This window comes from Pelodiscus sinensis, chromosome 6 (assembly GCF_052426305.1).
Source record: "Pelodiscus sinensis isolate ZL-2025 chromosome 6, ASM5242630v1, whole genome shotgun sequence".
NCBI classification, from domain to species: Eukaryota; Metazoa; Chordata; order Testudines; family Trionychidae; genus Pelodiscus; species Pelodiscus sinensis.
Genome location: NC_143057.1, coordinates 69367179 through 69383411, shown reverse-complemented (window position 1 = coordinate 69383411; position 16233 = coordinate 69367179). Strand labels below are relative to the sequence as shown.

The 16233-nt window shown below is 43.1% G+C and overlaps 1 long non-coding RNA gene across 1 annotated transcript in view; it reads right to left on the bottom strand.

The window, feature by feature from the left end:
• Positions 1-8574: 8574 nt before the first annotated feature.
• Positions 8575-16233, bottom strand: part of LOC142829896 (uncharacterized) — a 28417-nt gene continuing 20758 nt past the window's right edge. Inside the window, exon 4 of the long non-coding RNA XR_012904801.2 lies at positions 8575-9876. This is a non-coding gene — a long non-coding RNA (uncharacterized LOC142829896). The remainder of the gene's footprint in view (positions 9877-16233) is intronic.

Sequence of the window (16233 nt, the reverse complement as noted above, 5' to 3'; positions counted from 1 at the left end):
CATTAAGAAAAACCAAAGGGTACTTAAAGTGGGTACTAAATATTCTTATCAGCTTCATTTAGCATAGACATTCTAATTGACAATTTCTTTCCCCTTATTTACTACTTTTTCCTCTTCTCTCCCCTCTTCACATCCCTTCTCTTTGCTATTTATTTGAAAACTGGACCCACCCCTTAAACTCCAGTCATCTGAAGAGGGTTGTGCCCACGAAAGCTCATGATACCATCTACATTTTTTGTTAGTGTCTAAGGTGCTGCATTATTCTTCATAGTTACTAATCATGGTGTTCTCTTGTCCTATTTTATGTGGACTTATGTTAGCATTTTTTTCTGCTTCTTTACATTTGATTTGAATAACAATGTTTTGTTCGTTCAAAATAGACTGTTTTTTAGTTTGTACTCATTTCTGATCTGAAATAAAAACTTCTTAAACAGAAGCAGTCCTTCCATCTGGAACTGATTATTGGGCAACTACACCATAGTCTCTTAAGGAAGCAGCACAGAGAAGAAAAGTTCTGACAATCAGTTATGCACTCTCTGCGCTAACAATATAAAGATACACTGAACTCAAACCTGAAAGCATGTCAGTATACACACACAATGTTAAAAAAAGTTAAGATTAAAAAACCAGTCACTCAGTCACTTTGAAAAGTAAGCTCTGTAGTCAGTTTATATCTGATGCAGAAGCTTGACCTGCTGTTATGAGCCCTGCATCCTCCCATGTACCAGACATGACAGTTTGTGCAACCTTACCTTAGCCACCTTGTGCATATGCATGATGATGTAGCATAATAGAACTGTTGGAGTTAGAGATTTGCATGATCTCTTACCCCATGGATCGATGTCTCCGCAGAGAATGTTGGAAGAACCAGGCAAAGCCTTGCCCCTCAATGACCATAAGAACTTGATTTTGCAGAGCCTGGGGCAGCTGATTTTCCTACAGTGCCACCAGGAGCCCACACAGAGGCACAGCCAGCAAGTACTGGGGAGAGTAGACACAGCAGCAAGTACCCAAACCCAGAGTGAAAATACCTGCCACCCTCTAATTGGCGAAGTGCCCTTTCATAACCCTAAGACTTGCCCCAGGAAGTTGTCTGGGCAACCAGGAAGTTGTCTGGGCAACCAGACAGACCTTGGCCTTACCTCATCTCCTGATCTCTGGTTTCTTTCTCTATCCTCTTTGACCCTGATTCTTGTCTCTCAAGTTTAACCCATTACTGCCTCTGATCTTTTGTTTCCAACTTCAATCCCAGCCTGACTGGCCTTGACTCTTGCTTATAGGATCTGGCCTTGTCATTCCTTCAACTCTGGCCTGCTGACTCTACCCCCCCAACCAGAACCATCCCAGGCAGGGCCATCTTCAACAGTATTTGTACATGCTCATGCTTCATGCCATCCACTTGTTTGCCCTCCACTTGAACATGCTCATGCTTCATGCCATCCACTTGTATTTCCACAGCTAGTAGTTGGCAGCTGCTCCATGGTTTGTGTCTGGCATGGTTCATGAAGCCCCCTGACTCCTGACCCATTTGGATCAAGAGAGAGGCCCTGTTGCACATTGAAGTAGTGTGCTTCAAAGCCCTTTGTCTCCTTCTAAGCCTATTACCGAGATTCTGGCTGCATTTTTTCTCTCTTCTGTTTATCCTAGCACACTCCCATCCATGGTCTCACAACGTCACGACTGTCTCGACCTTTTCCTAGCATGGGCCAACATGGCTGTTATGGCCATGAGGGGTGGCCAGCAGCCTGGGGACTAAGGAGTTAACTATATCCCTTGTACCTAGCCAGGTATCTGCTCAGCCAATAGTAATGCAGATAGGGATTTCAAACTGGGACAAAGGATTTTTAACTTTTCCCTCCTTTGTCTCTGAGCACTTTTGCTTTCTAGATACTGAGGGAGATAGAAGACATGTCTCTCTCCCAGAAAAAGACTCTTCATAATGTGTAAGTAGAGTAAACCCTAGATAAATCCATTGGGTTTTATTGTTTTCTGGTTTGGGAATTTGGATCTGATGTCTGTGTGGTTAGAAATGGGTTTTCCTTTCTTTCATAACTAAATTTTGGTCCGGGGTGGAATCCTCCATGAGTATATTAATTGGTGGCTCTTACCATCTAGCTATTCTAGCTATGCTTGTAACTGGGGTTTTGTATTGATAATAAAAGTTCTTTCTTTTTTATTTAACCTGGTATTGGTTCATTTCTGTATCCTGGAAAATCTGTCTGTGCATATCTGCATGCCTCTGACGAGGGGACAGCAATCACAGACTGCAGCTTGCATTTTCTCTTTTCAGCTCTTTGGAGAAAAGAGCTTGGAGTGCTTTAGTGTTGGTTTCAAGTGTCTACCCCTGTTTGTGGGTTCAAAAGCACTTGATGGCAGCAGCGGATTCCCCAAAATCCAAGTAGTAGGATTTTGGGGGCAGTTTTTGTACCAAGGCCTGTAGAGATCAAGTTTTGGGTCGCTTTTGCGGGGCCCCCACTTCTGCATTCATTGTGCAAGAGTGGGGAATAGTCTTGACATGGTGGCAGAGCGATGGGATCATTTTGAGAACTCAGGATTTTAAAAGGACACAGGTTTTTCTTTGAGTAGTTGCAAGCTTTGGAGGGTTTTTTTTTCTCTTTTGTTTGCTGCTGCTGCTTTAGAAAGAGGCACACAGAAGGTTAAGATTAAGCCAGACAGTCTACCCCAACCAGTCTATTTGCATATATTTGCAGGTATATGCAACCACACTAAGTTGCAGCCCTCGGCATGTGCTGTATCATTGTGGTCCCCGGGGCTTCCAAGGTTGAGTAGCCCTGCTCTAGCCGTTGATGTCTTCTCTTAGGGTATATCTACACTACAGCGTTATTTCGAAATAGCTTATTTCAAAATAACACATCTACACACAAAATGCATTTCGAAATAGCATTTGGATATTTCGAAATAGTGCGTCCACACTGAGTGGATGCTGAATCGCATTTAAGGTTGGCAGAACCAGGTCCGGCAGGGTATCAGGTCAGGACTTACTGTGTGGGGCTGCTGCCTGAGGTTAACTGAGGTCTGTACTTAAAGGGCCCCCAAGCCTACCCCCTGGACTGCCAGTTCTCAGGTTTCTCTGCTTGCTTGCCTACCTCGATGAGGGACACACATCATTTTATCTCTGCGTGCTCTGATTACCCTCACTCGGAACACTACAGCACTCTGTAACATGGAGCCAGAGCTGCCTCTGGGCCCTCTGGTGCTTCTCGTGGATGCATTGCTGTGAGCCTGGCTGCACTTTCTGCAGGCTGCCATCTGGGAGGTCCATCGGGGGGCTGCCAGTATGCAGGAGGCCCTGTGGGAGAGCTTCCACCCTGAGGAGCACTAAGAGCCTCCCTGGTCTGTCCCCCCGGGGGCTCGAGCCTCATTCCTCCCTCATGTCCTTCCACTTATCCGTCCCTAATCCCGCTTCCTGACATCAAAATACACATATTTTCATGAACACAAACTCTTTTTATTTAACAAAAGTGGTGGGAGGGAATGAAACTCTGGTGAGACTGGGGAATAGAGGCGGAAGAGGGGTGGGGGACACCTGGGAGGAGGGAGCTGGAAGGGGGAAGCAAAGGGAAAAAGGGGAGGGGAAGCTCAGGGTTGGTGGTCTCACGGGACTAACTTGATTTTCATGCAAATCTGCTCCTGGGTTTCCATGTGGCCTTTGGTGGCCAGACTGGCAGCCATCCTACCAAAAACGGACGCGTTCCTCCATCTAGTGCGGGGATCATGGGTGTTGGGGGCATTCCCCCCCAAACCCGAATAAAGTCCATGATCTCCGCCCTGGACCAGGAAGGCGCCTGCCTTCTCCGGACCCTGGCAGACTCCTGGGAGCTGACAGACTGCTCCTGGGGAGCAGTGGAGGGCTGGCTGCCGGTTGCTTTCTGGCTCATGTTTTGGGGCCACTGGGTTAGGAGCAGTGACTGCTGACTCTGGGCTGGCAGGCTTCGAGATGGCACAGGCACTGTGGCCAGAGTCAACCCCTTTAAGGGCTCTGGGAGAGGAGTGTTCTTTGCTGAGGCCGGAGTGGCCACCAGCACACCCTGGGAAGGCTGGAGGCCCCCTATTTCGAAATAAGTCTACAGAGCACTTATTTCAAAATAGCTATTTCGAATTTGGCATTATTCCTCATAGATTGAGGTTTACCAAATTCGAAATAAGCACTCCACTATTTCGAATTTATTTCAAAATAGCGGTTTGGCTGTGTAGAAGCTTTTATTTTGAAATAAGGGCTTTTATTTTGAAATAAGCTTGCTATGTAGACATACCTGTACACATTACTTGCAATGGAGACCTCACTTTAGCCATTTTTCTTACCTCGTTCATTTTTTCTTTTCTCAAAACTTACTCCTAATATTCTCCGCAAACACATCTAATTTCAGAGCATCTATTTTCTTAAGCTGCCAGGTTTCACTCCTGTCGGTTGCTGTGGTTACAACGATGGTTGAGTAGATGATTAGTTTTGTGTGCATGGATAAGTTTCCAAAATCTTTCTCAGTTTACCAAAAGCTGTGTTTGCTTTGCCAACTCTTATTCTTATTTTCTGAGAACACTTATCATGGCCTATCGTGCTTCAAAGATATTTGAATTAATCTACCCTTTCTAGCTCTTTGTAATTGATTTTGATGTTTAAATTCATATCTCCAGTTTCTGTGGTTTTACATTTCTTTCTATTAAATCACAGTCCTACTTTCTCTATCATTTCTTTAACTTCATTTGTGCATTCTTGAAGTCCTTCAGCATTTTCTTCTTCTCATAAAAAAAAATCAAGTAAATTGTACTGGAAGTGTTCATTGCTATTCTTTATATGTAATATGCTTGTTCTCAGATCCATACATGACCTCTAAACACAACTAATGTACCTCATTAGAAGCACAAAAAGCCATAACTCCAGTACTATTGAAATTCCCATAAGCATATTCTGTACACTACTGCACCTGAAACACACAGAGAGCCCTTCTCTTAAGTGGATGTTCAAATAGCTATACTGAATTATAAAAGACAATTAACTCAAAAATTCAAGCAATATTCACAGAAGATCAATGGATTTTCTTAGATATGATTGTAAATTGTGGATTAGAAATTTACAAAGCAAACACACTGCCATAAATTATTAAAGTACTATCATCGTGACTTTTACTGCCAAATAAAATTTGCTAGTTCTCATGTTCTCCTGAAAGTGAAAGCTGCACATTTTTTATCTTTTCATCCATAAATTTCAGTTTTTTTAATTTGGTACATGAATCATCTGATTTGATTTATATTATTTATTCTAAGCAAACTTCATATTTAGCCACAAGAGTCTTCAGTTCTGCCTCATGTGGACCTCACTGAACAGATTATAGAAGTAGTGAGGGTATATGATATGCAGAGATGTGTGTCTCAGAGAAACCTAATTGTGTACATTTTCAATGCATCGTTGATTTAACTGTTTGTATGACATTTTAAAAATGTATAACAATTCCTTTCATATCTTACTCAATGTGTCTGACATTGGAAGGAAGGTGTAATGGAGTACAGACTCACCATGGCAACACCTCCTGCCAGTTGTTCTGGGAGTTAGCTTGGCATTTGAGTACGCTGCCTTTGGGTGGTGTCTAGCCCGATGTCACTGTGCTGTCTTCACCTGTTCAGGCTGTCACATAAAAATCATATGTGGGTCTTGCAGCTTAGCAGGCCTAGGATGGAAGTTTCCATCCCTGCTGTACTTAGCTTAGCATAGCGTAGGATGCTGCAAGCCCAAACAGCAGCTGCGCTTTATCAGCTCTAACCCATGCCTTGAGCTGGGAAACTACTGAGCAGTAAACAAGTTTGACCTCAGTCTCAGCTCATAAGAGTGATAAGAATGGCATTGAGTCAGGTATGTGTAACTGGGCTATGTCTACACTGGCTCAATCTTGTGCAAAAGCTCCGCTCTTGCACAAAATCTTGCTGCCTGTCTAAATAGGTCATGTGTTCTTGCGCAAGTAAACTGATGTTCTAATGTATGAAATCAGGGCTTCTTGTGCCAGAAAGCTGATGCTCCCACTCAGGAATAAACCCTTTTGCACAACTGTTCTTGCGCAAGAGGCCAGTGTAGACAGGCAACATGAATTTCTTGCGCAAGAAAGCCCTATGGTTAAAACGGCCATCAGAGCTTTCTTGTGCAAGAGAGCGTCTACACTGGCATGGATGCTCTTGTGCAAAAGCACATCTCTTGAAGAAAAGCACATGCCAGTGTAGACGCTCTCTTCTGGAAGAGTTTTTGCACAAGAACTCTTCCGCAAAAGAGTTTTTGCGTGAGAACGCACCAGTGTAGACGTTCTGTAGTATAACTAGTATAGGAAGCCCCATGCCCATTGAGTCTCAACACCGACCTAGACCTCGAAGGGGTCTGAATCCCTCTAGCTGGAGCCATGTCCACTGTGGCTGGTGCAAGGTAACTGGAACGGGACTCCTCGCAGACCTGAAAGGGTGTAAGCATTTCCAAGTGCCTCTTACTCTTTTATGCATTGCTTTGCCTATGCTGATTTGTATTACTTTGCAGTAGCTGTGTAACCATCTGGCAGTATTAAGCCTGTAATAGTAGTGATGTAGTGAGTTTAATAAAAGCAACTCTGTCTTGAAGCGAATCCACAATCCTGTTGGGCTCTGGCCCTGTGAGTTGACAACTCCAGGCCATGGTGTCCTCGTCAGGGCATAGCCTTCTGGCTGTGCCTTACCCTGCTTTCTCCCCTTTTCCTGGAGGATGAGCAGTTCTTTATTCTACCATTTGCTGGCTCTCGTTTAGTCCCTCATCACAGTCTGGTTACTGGCCACTCTAATCATCAGCCAGTAGGGTGTAAGCAGTTGCCTGTTTCCCTGGGCCACCTCCCCTGTAGCTTTAGCAACTTCTCTTCCCCTCTATCAGGTCCCAATCTGGAAGTCAGTCTATCATATGCTGACCATGCCCATCACGGCTTTGTCCTTGATGCTGTCCTCAAGCAGCTAGTCCTTCTCCCTTGCCTTCCAGGGAGAGTCTGCTCTCTGGTCTGTGGAGCAGCACTGTCATATACAGTAAGTCTTCACCTGACTGGCTCTGTAATAAGCAGCCTTTTCACTGATTGGGGTTTGCACAGACTCTCCAAGGCTGTGTTAACCCCTCTGCTCTCTGTATGTGGGGCAGCCCAACCCACCACAAAAGGACTCTTAATTATAGATAAAATGGACAATAGTTTGTTTCATACAGGATTTGACACAAAAATATTTCATAGAGCCTGTGTTTATATACACAACTCTGTGTTGGACTAAATAGACTGCTGATTTGTACTGGTATGAAAATGCATACATTCCTTATGTTATGAGTTTTCAGATATAATCATGTTTTGGTATACAAGTTCTGTTTTGAAAGACAACATTAAACCCAGTTATCTAAAATCCAGGTTTGTACTATGAGAATGGAGAGGCAGGAAAAGCTAAACGGATGTATGTCTAAGTCATCAACTTGCATAAATCAACATAGCTTAATTAACTATAATGTAGCTATGCTGATTTACACCAAATGGCCCATGATAGTTATGTAAATGCTACAGGCAAGTCTCAGGAATGACACTTTTTATGGATGTGACTTGTCATTTGTGATACTCCGTCTCCAGCTGATGGGGGCCCAGGTCACCGACATGTCTTGCCATAATAATAAAGGGGAGACCTGTTTTCTATGAGGTTGTTAAACCTCTATAAAGTTACAGCAGATATCTTTAATCCACTTATCTGTGTGGCGTTTTTATTTCCTTGTGAGACTCAACAATGTGTTTTATGTGCTTCTGCAATTGTTAACTTTATAACATACACATGCGAAAGTCAACAAAGCAGTTCTGTCACAAGCAGTGCCATTGAGCTCCAGACCCCTCCCTTCCATCTCCTTCCCACTGTGTTTTGCTGCTTTTATAAAGCATTTCTATTCCTCTGTGTTGTGACTCCTTATCATGTGGTAATATGAAATATTACTGTTCCTCTGTATGTACTGTAGCTTAGTAACCTAAATATCGTTTTATTGTGATTGGTAACTGAATTAACCACAGCCAGCTCAGCCTGTCTGCACTTTGGAGCTTAGATGTATTTCAGTGAGTAGCTAGAGGACTTAGTGCTCTGAAGGAGGTTACTTTTTTGTATCTCAAAAAAAAAACACCTTCTTTAACTTGTTCTGGGACAGAGACCTGTGCTTTTAGCATAAGACAATTCTTCTTCCCCTGAAAAGTGGATTTAAGGAATTGATATCAGAGACCATGGAAATCATTTGTGGCGCTCTTGCTGACATCCTAGAGCATGTCAATACTGGGGTGTTATTTCAAAATAACAAGGCAAATGTCCACATTACCAAGCCTGTTATTTTGAAATAGTAACTCCTGCTTGTGAAACAGAATAAGCTTATTTCAAAATAGTTATTTTAGGAGTTATTATTTTGAAATAATCTGGTAGGGTAGACATAGCCCTAGTGATACATCTCCAGAGGCTAGAAGTGTGGGTCACAATGAGAGTGTGTCTTATTGAAAGAAAAAAAAAAAGGTCGGTCTGTCTATCTATCTAGATAAACATATTACAGGAATCGGATTTAGGAAGAAATACTCAGGTAATTTTATACCACGCTGTAAAAAAATTCTTTACTTTTAAACATTACAAGAATAGACATGTTCACAATGTTTTTGTTTTCAATGCCATCTAAATCTAAAATAACATGGCACTATATCCATATCATGATCTCCAATGGATACAGAACTATATGGAAAGGGTCTTATTTATTTTTAAATAATTGACTTTACTTTTTCCTTTCAAACAGCCCTTAGTTGTCCTTGCTTAGAGTTGTTTATTCTGATCAGTTTTACCATTGGATGCCCATCCATCCAGAGCTGCCATGTTCCTTTTGGAGGCTGTAACCATATGCAAAAAGCATGCTTTGGGAGCTTTCCTTCATTAATTTGAAAAGATCCTTTTTTTATTTCCACAGAGGCCCTTCCTAAGTCACTGGTGGTTAGATTTACTTCAACAGGGTGCTTTGTCTCCTAATCTGAACTTCAAAGGGGAACTATCATACAGAGAACGCTGCAGAGTACGGGGTGCTGGCCCTTTCAAAATTGTTCTTTGTTAGCCAAAGATGAACCCTTTAAGTTAGCTACCTGAAAATCACTAGTTACGCAGAGCTACATCTACACTGCGGCCATTTGTCAGCAGAGACAATGCAAATGAAGCGCTCATTAGCATTTGTCACGCTGTCATTTGCATATTCTCTGTTGATGCTTTTTGCAGAAGAGGTTTTTGCACAAAAACAAGCAGTGTAGATGGGGCCATTTTGGGCAAAAAAACCCGTTTTGTGCAAGATTCTGTATACCTCCTTTTTTGAGGCATATGGGATCTTGAGCAAGATTGGCTCCATCTACACTGCTTGTTTTTGCGCAAAAACCTCCTCTGCAAAAACATCGGCAGAGAATATGCAAATGACAGTATGACAAATGCTAATGAGTGCTCATTTGCATTGTCTCTGCTGACAAAAGGCTGCAGTGTAGACGTAGCCTCAGAAAATCCTGGTCATTGTCTCTCCCCCTTTAACCTGGATAAAGTCTCATCAAAACTGGGATGATTTTCAGGGGCTAAGCAATGCAGGAAGATGGTGGAACCTCATTATTTGTAGCACTGCCCTCGGTAATCAAACACAATGAACTGCTACACTCTTATTTAGTGCAGTACAGGAAACACACACTATTGATACCTGCAAGTATATAGTGAACAATTAGTTCTACATGGTTGGTTTTACTTCAGATGTAATTGCTAAACAGGTAGTTATGATTCACATGGGATGATTTCTTCTTGTGCCTTACATTGAAGTCTCAAAATGACATCGCTGAATTCTGTTCATGCCTAAAAAGACAGTGAAGGGGAAAATTAACAGAAATGTATTTGAAATACTAGGACTGGAAAGAGAAAGGTGACAGAAGAAAAATTGCAAGGCAATAATGAAATGATTGAATGCAGCATAAACAATGCCTGTATTCTGCATTTTTAAAGTAGTAAAAAGACTTTTAGCGGTTTGTAGTGTTACTGCTATGAATATTTATATCATTAAAGTTTAGTCTTGTAATATTGTTTCCTAGAGGATTGGTACAGAACACTCATCTTTAATCCTTCCCTACAGCACACATTTTGTTTCCTTCTCCTCTGCTCTATTCCTTCTTCTCCTTTCTAGCCATCCACTAAACCCTTTCTATTTCTGCCACACAGGCACTGATGCAGCTAGCAGCCACAGGCCTACGGCCTTACACTCCCCACACGCTTCCTCTCAGCTGCTTCCCTCATATGCTCCTATATCCCATGAGATGTATTCACTGCCCCCAAGCTAACCTCCTGATGTGACATGCTTTCTTTTTCTGAAGCCCTAGGAAACTTAGCGGACCCTCCAAGGTATTAAATTGCCATTTGATATTCAGTTTCCTCCCAGTGTAAGTCAATGTGTATTAAATAATTATATCTCTGATGTGCCTTGACTATATACCCTATATTCTAAATCCGAACTGGAACTGTAACATTTCAAAAGAGTATAGCTAGACTTTTGGGAATGGCTTTCCACCTCACCCTAGAATTTCTAAGATAATTATTGTATTTGGAAGAGCCATATTCCTTCTAGAGTATTTGAACCTGGGTCTTACATTTAATTGTAAAAGTTTTGCATTAGGAAAAAAATAACGGAGATCAGAACTGGTCAAATAGCAGAAGTAAAGTAACATAAATGGCTCAGATCATAAACAGCTGTTCAGTTGATTACGTGTATGCCTTCTTAGTCACTAATAATCAAACATTCACATAAACATGGTTCATTTTACCCAAAAGTTTAGGTCATGACTGTTCTTTGTAAAAGTTCCTGTAGCTAAATGTAACCAGACATAATAGCACATGAGTAGGAGTATGTGCTATTTATAGTTTGTCACTCAATATTGTGTACAGGCAGTCCCCGAGTTACGCGGATCCGACTTATGTCGGATCCGCAGTTACGAACGGGGTTCCTCTCCCTGGTCTCCAGCAGACCAGGGAGAGGAAGCAAAGCGGCGGAACACGTGAGCAGCGGACAGCCCTGTCCGCTGCCCACGCGCTCCGAGGCTTGGCTCTGCTTTGCCCCTCCCCCGTCCCCCTGGTCTGTAGATCTGTATGTAAGTCGGAACTGGCGTCCAGATTCAGCCGCTGCTGAAACTGATCAGTTTCAACAGCGGCTGAATCTGAACGCCAGTTCTGACTTACATACAGATTCAACTTAAGAACCCCAGGCATCCCCAAGTCAGCTGCTGCTGAAACTGATCAGCGGCTGATTCCAGGAAGCCCGGGGCAGGGGCTTCCTGTAGTCAGCCACTGGTCAGTTTCAGCAGCGGCTGACTTGGGGACGCCTGGGGCAGAGCAGCTGGGGTGCTGCTGGGTTGGTCCAGTAGGGCCACTGCTCCTCGGCGCTACTGGACCAACCCAGCAGCACCCAAGCTGCTCTGCCCCAGGCGTCCTGATTCAGCCGCTGCTGAATCTGACCAGCAGTGGCTGAATCAGGACGCCTGGGGCAGAACAGCTGGGGTGCTGCCCGGTTGGTCCAGTAGCGCCCAGAGCGGCGCTACGGGACCAACTGGCAGCGCCCCAGCTGCTGTACCACAGGTGTCTGGAGCAAAGTCACTGTCCGCTGCCCGCGTGCTCCGCGGCTTTGCTCTGCTTTGCCCCCTCCCCCTGGTCTGTAGACCAGGGGGACGGGGGGGGGGGGGGCAAAGCAGAGCCAAGCAGAGCCAAACCGCGGAGCGCCCGGCCAGCTGACAGCCCAGAGCGTCTGGGCTGTCAGCTGATTGCGCGCTCCGCGGCTTGGCTCTGCTTGGCTCTGCTTTGCCCCTCCCCCCCCCGTCCCCCTGGTCTGCAGACCAGGGGGAGGGGGCAAAGCAGAGCAAAGCCGCGGAGCACGCGGGCAGCGGACAGCCACGGCGCATCTGGGCTGTCCCGCTGCCCCCGTGCTCCGTGACTTTGCTCCAGACACCTGTGGTACAGCAGCTGGGGCGCTGCCAGTTGGTCCCGTAGCGCCGCTCTGGGCGCTACTGGACCAACCGGGCAGCACCCCAGCTGTTCTGCCCCAGGCGTCCTGATTCAGCCACTGCTGGTCAGATTCAGCAGCGGCTGAATCAGGACGCCTGGGGCAGAGCAGCTTGGGTGCTGCTGGGTTGGTCCAGTAGCGCCGAGGAGCAGCGGCGCTACTGGACCAACCCAGCAGCACCCCAGCTGCTCTGCCCCAGGAGTCCCCAAGTCAGCCGCTGCTGAAACTGACCAGTGGCTGACTACAGGAAGCCCCTGCCCCGGGCTTCCTGGAATCAGCCGCTGATCAGTTTCAGCAGCAGCTGACTTCGGGATGCCTGGGGTTCTTAAGTTGAATCTGTATGTAAGTCAGAACTGGCGTTCAGATTCAGCCGCTGTTGAAACTGATCAGTTTCAGCAGCAGCTGAATCTGGACGCCAGTTCCGACTTACATACAGATTCAACTTAAGAACAAACCTACAGTCCCTATCTTGTACGTAACCCGGGGACTGCCTGTATTGGGTTTTAAAAACTTCAGTCATTAATCAGGCAGCACAAACAATATCATCCAAACACTCAGATACCATTAATAGTATATAATCAAAATGAAGTTTGGAAAGTATACAGTAAGTCAGGATCAAGTCACAAACCATTTGGTAACAGGACTGAACTAGCAATATGTAGTGGGATGGATAATAAGCTGCAATCAAGGAGCACAAAGGGAGAGAGTCACAAAGATGTCTTTTCTGCTTCCCAGTACTGAGGCAAAGAGGCACCTGGAGGGTGTTCTACTCTCAGCCATAAAAAACTCTTAGCTACATAAAAAGCCACTACAGAAACCGGGGATTGCTAGGGCAAAAAGAGTTCCATCCATACACTGCCAACAACAGGCAGTATGGGGTGGAGGCTGTAGAGAGCATGTAAAAATTCCTCTACAAAAGGAGAGAGCCTCTGGAGAGAGAGCTTAAATTTAGGACTTTGTGCCAACACAATACAGATCAGCATAAAGGCTATTATTGGAAACAAATACTTCTACCAGCTCTAACACATCTAAAGAATGCTGTCATTGAAGATTATGTATTAAGTATTAACTAAATTGTTTACTTCTATTATTTTAAGTCCAGACTATAGGTTGTAAAAAGGGAGAAAACTACAAATTTCAAATGTGGATTTTCAGCTTGCCAAACTTTGAGATGTTTGCAATTTATGTTTCTGTTTTGATCTATTGTAAAGACAAGAAACAATTGAAATAATTGGATCTGGAGTAACATAAGGCTTTCAATTCCTTCAATGTCAGGGGTGTGTTAGCTCTTGTGTTTTGCTTCAGGCCCATCTTTTAAAATGGTATATTTTAATGGATAACATTTAGGGCCAAAATATTGGTTCCTCAGAAACATGCTTTTATTGCTCTATGACTAAATGGGGGAAATATAATTCTATGTGAATCTAAATGGAAGGTTTTGAAATAATTTCTGTAAGAGTAACAATATAGCTAGTTTTTCAAGTCTGGTTTGTGAAGTATGAAAAGGAGTGTCATTTTAATCCCTTCTGCCTCCAGCCAAAATGTAGCAGCAGAGGAACAACAAGAAGAAACAATGAGAACAGGTGAAAAAGTGGAGATATGGATTGAGAGAAAAACTTCCTAAGGTGCATGAATCAAGTTCCTTGAGACAGAGCCCAGAGAGAAGGGGAGCCAATGGAGAGTAAATAGAACTGACTGAGGATATGACACTTCAGGCAAAAAGTCTGGGAATGGAAAGGAAGAAAACCAGTAGGAGATACTGAATGAGAGCATGAAAACTCAAAGCAATGATCAGCACGTATCTTTTCACAGTTTTATTTCTGTTAGGATATACTAACCCTAAAACTCAGCTTATTCAATATCTGAGTAAGTATAAAGCAGGCCAGGATACTTACAGCCACTTCATACTGTGCTTTCAGAGTCCAGGCATAAAGCAGACATTAAAAAGCATACTGAGCCACCTGAATAGTTTTCTCGTTTATACTTAACATTAAAAGCATTTCTAGTTGTTGCTCTGCTGATTATAAGGCCTGCTATTAGATCTGGTAAAGACAGACTTCCCTAGGAGGATCTGAATTTGGGGGAAGGGAGGAGGGATTTCTTTTCACTGGGAAGATGAAGAGGTTTGTTGAGGGATTTTTAGAAAAATAAATGCACAGACTGACAATGTATTCATAAAGTTAAAAGAGTAAATACAAGGAAAGGCGATCATATTTCCTTAAACTCAATTTAGTCTTTCTTCCTCTCTCTCCCACCATGCTGCTGTGTTCTAAAACTTCCTTTCATTTTATTTTCTCCTTTTCTTAAAATTGCATTTTCTGTGTGTGAGCTGGGGACCATTTTCAATAGTACTGAATCTTTCTCAAATATTTAGAATGCCATGTAGAACCATGAAAGTGTGGGTATAGTAGGAGAGGTACTGTTCTGCACATGACAAAAGTGGTTTATTTTTCTACTTATCTGTGCCCTGGGAGGGCATTGATAAAAGTGCTGTATACCATAGGGCAAAGAGTTGATCCTTGCAGGAACACTCCCACCAACTGTGTCAATTTACTGTGTACCTTACCAATTAAGTGTCTTATAGACACTTTTAGATCAATATTAGTCATTTTATCAAAGAAATCTGAAATGACATGAAAAACCCATCCAGTTAGCTTGTGGAGATTCATTTTCTATAAATCCATGTTGATTATCATTATTTATATTACCCCCCTTTAATTCCTTATTAATTGACTGCAATAACAACTGTTCCATTATTTTGTCCAGGACTGGCCTATAATTACCCAGATCACCCTTTTATCATTTTTAAATACTGTCAAAATATTAGCTTTCTTCCAATCCTTTGGCACTTCCCCAGTGTTCAAAAAGTAATTGAAAATTAAAATAAATGGTCCAGATTGCTCATCAGTCTGCTTTAAAAACTCATGGATGCAAGTTATTTAGACCTGCTGATTTAAAAATGGCTTGCTGCTGTTTAATATCCTCCTGAATTACTGTGGGCATGGAAATTATTTCATCCTCATCATCTGATATGGTATATCACTAGACTTTTACCCATGTAAAGAATGGACATATTTATTGCATACTTCTGTCTTTTCTGCATTATTATTAAATGATTTCACCATTTCCATGGAATAATGAACTAATACTATTGTTACGATTCTTTTTGTTTCTAATATACCTATGTAGCCCAAGGTCCAGTGTGTTTCAGCAGCAGCCCTGGAAACTACAAGTTGTGGACTACAAACTGTGGCATGTTGGGAGAACTTCCTGGTTCCTGCCAGAATGTGCCCTCTGCGCCCAGCAGAGTCTCAGCAAGGACTGTGCTAGAAGCAGCACACAGGCTGCATGCTGAGAGAAGGGGCTGCGGAACTGTTTTCCTCTTCTATGTTTTTTACAGAATAAAGCCTGTTCCTGGTGATTTGTCGGAGTGGGTCTGGTCTGCGGTGCACTCACACATACACAACGCAGAGCACACCAAGCAGCCTAAGGCTAGCCCTCCGCGCCCCCCCCCCTCCCCCCCCAGTGCTGTAAGAAGTCACAAGCTTCCCCTATGCTGAATAACCTCACACTGGGCTAGCCAACAGAAGGGGTTACACCTACAAAAATCCTCATTGTCCTTAAGTCTGCTGGTTAGAGATTTCTTCATGTGTCACTTTACTTCCCATATCAGTTTTCTATGGTTAGTAGTTTCTGAGTTATATTCATTGCTATTAACTTCCCCATTTTTTTTCCAGCTGTTATAGATACATGTTATAGCTTCTTTCCATTCTAGTAAGGTTCATTTTTTCAAACCAGGATAGCCTTCTTTCTTGATTATGGCTTTTGGGGTACCTAGATAAATGTTCTTAAACAGCTTCAAACTATTTCTCTGATTTTTCTGTTTAAATTGTTTCTGCTTGGTGTTTCGGTTCATAATTGTAGCAGGTCAAAATCATTGAATTTAATTAAAATATTTATTCCAAAATGCAAGCAGTTTTTAACCAAGCTCTAGTAGAACAGCTAAACATATAACAAATAGGCAAGGATTAAAATATTAAACAAAAAACAGAAAATAAAAGAGCAAGATTGGAAAAGGAAAAAATACTGGGTTGCATTTTTGCCTTCTCTCCAACAATGGCAGTGAGAATAATTTTGGATTAAACCACAAGCAATTTTTAAAAAATGGC